The 2238-nt window shown below is 23.7% G+C and overlaps 1 protein-coding gene across 1 annotated transcript in view; it reads right to left on the reverse strand.

The window, feature by feature from the left end:
- The window catches only part of LOC117173012, a 28594-nt gene extending 26559 nt beyond the window's left edge, over window positions 1–2035 (reverse strand). Inside the window, exon 1 of the mRNA XM_033361358.1 lies at window positions 1997–2035. The gene's annotated coding sequence lies outside the window, so the exon portion shown is untranslated. The remainder of the gene's footprint in view (window positions 1–1996) is intronic.
- Between the last annotated feature and the right edge of the window lie 203 nt (window positions 2036–2238).

Below are 2238 nucleotides of genomic sequence, written 5' to 3' on the forward strand. Positions count from 1 at the left end.
TTTAAAAAATCTATGTTTAAATGCCCTAAAGTAAAAGTTTATGTTTTGAGCTGTTACGAGTTCGAGCTGTAACATGGTCGCTAAACAATTTTAAAAAAATGATCCGATATTCCAAACATTTCTAGCTGATGTCTGACCAAACCTTTTTTAAGACACAAATTTTACGAAAACGAGTTTGAACAAATGATATAATGAAAAATGATTGAAAAAAATTATGTTAATAATGACAAATTACAAGAATTTACAAACAAACGTTTCGAAAACGTTTAAAACGTTTGTTGAAAATTCAAAAATATTGTTGAAACGTCATATATTTTGTGATTGAAAATTCTTCTATTCTGTGGAAAATTCAAATATTGCGTCGAAAATTAACTTTTTGTTTCAATTTAATATTGCAGTGTTAAAAAAGGAACTGAAGTCTTTTTCGGATGAAAATTCAAAATTAAAAAAAAGAAATTTTAAGAATTAAAAATTTGTCTGCTTTAAATGAAATTTTATCTACCTTGGACAACAATGCAAGTCTTTGGTTAAAAATTCTGTTTTGTTGAAAATTTTACGATTTCATAGAAAATTCACTTATTGTTTAAAATTTATATTTTGATGTTGATAAATTAACTGAAATCTTTTCTGGATAAGAGTTCAACTTTTTAAAGAAAAGTTTGTCCTTTTTTAACAAAATTCATCTGTTTAAGAACAAATTTCATCTTGCTTAGATACAAATTCAACTATATGGTAGAAAATTCAATTGTTTTGTTAAAAAACTTCTTTTTGGTTGAAAAAATTCCTTTTTTTTTTATTAAAAATTCCATTTTTTCGAAAAAAACTAATTTTTTTGATATTGCAAAGTCAGCCAGAATTTTTTTTGGCTGAAAAATAAACTGTTGTTTGAAATTTTTATTAAATAAAAATTCACCAGTTTTAGGAGCAATTTTCTATTTTTTTAATATAAATGAACGCTTAAACAAAAGTTAGGCTACATTCCTAAGCATTTACTTTTTTATTGCAGATTTATGACTTTGGTTGAAAATGTAACTGCTTCGTCGAAAATTAAGTAAAAAATTCGTCTTTCAGCTTGAAAGTTGAAAATTTACGTCCAACTTTTTTTTCTTGAATGAAAAATCTCTATTTATTGAAAAATGGGCTTTTTGGTTTAAATTTTTTTACTATGAATTTAATTTTCTTTGATGGAAATATAAGCTATAATATTTGTTTAAAACATTTTTCTTGAAAATTTTTTTAAATTAGAAATTAAACTACTTGGGTAAAGGTTAAGCTATTTTGTTTAAAATTAATTTTTTTGATTGAAGGCTAATGTCTTCAGTTGAAAATTTAACTGTTTAGTGGAAAAGCATTTTTTTGGCTTAAAATTAATTTTTGGATTGAAAATGTAATTAGTTTTACATTTTTAACTGCATTTTTTACATGAAACTTCTCCTATTGTATTAAAAAAAAAACTATTTTCTTTGTTTCAAATTTTATTTTTGTAGGGTTAAAATGAATCAGTTTCGTGGAAAATTAAGTTTTTGCAGAATGTATATTCTTTATTTGAAATTCAATTTTTTAAAGAAAAATTCGTCTTTTGGATTGAAGGTTCAACAATTTATAAAAACTATCATATTTTTCTAGAGTAGAAAAACTTTATTTGTTAAAAATTCGTCATTTTGGTTTGAAATTTTAAAAATAAATTTTATCTTTTTTGATTGAAATATAAAATATGACACTTTTTGGTTGGGAATTAATGTTTTGAGGTTCAAAATTCATCTAGTATGTTAAAAATTTAGTTATTTTGTTAAAAATTCAAGTATTTTATTTGAAAAAAAAACACCTTACTTCAACATAAGACTAAAAAACTGTGTTGTATGCATTTCAGATTTTCGTTCCAATTTATATCGGACATGCAATAAGTTATAGTCGAGGTCCAAAATTACGGACAATTTCCCTCTGTAGTGTAATAAATTTATACACAAAATTAATGAAAATGTTACAATGCACTTACATTTTAAATGACGAAGTTCAACGAATGTCAGCAGAATGGCAGAAATAATCTTCATTTTCTCTGAATAGTCGCAATGACAGAGAACAGAAAAATAATTTTTCAAAAAATTTTGCGAGGAGTATCTCAATCAACAACTGCTATATACTATCTTATATATATTTTTTTTACAATATGTCATAAATAACAGAATTTAAGTAGATTTTAATTGTTGAAACAGAAATTAACAATTCCCATTTCTTTAT

This window comes from Belonocnema kinseyi, chromosome 5 (genome assembly GCF_010883055.1).
Source record: "Belonocnema kinseyi isolate 2016_QV_RU_SX_M_011 chromosome 5, B_treatae_v1, whole genome shotgun sequence".
In the NCBI taxonomy this organism is placed as follows: Eukaryota; Metazoa; Arthropoda; class Insecta; order Hymenoptera; family Cynipidae; genus Belonocnema; species Belonocnema kinseyi.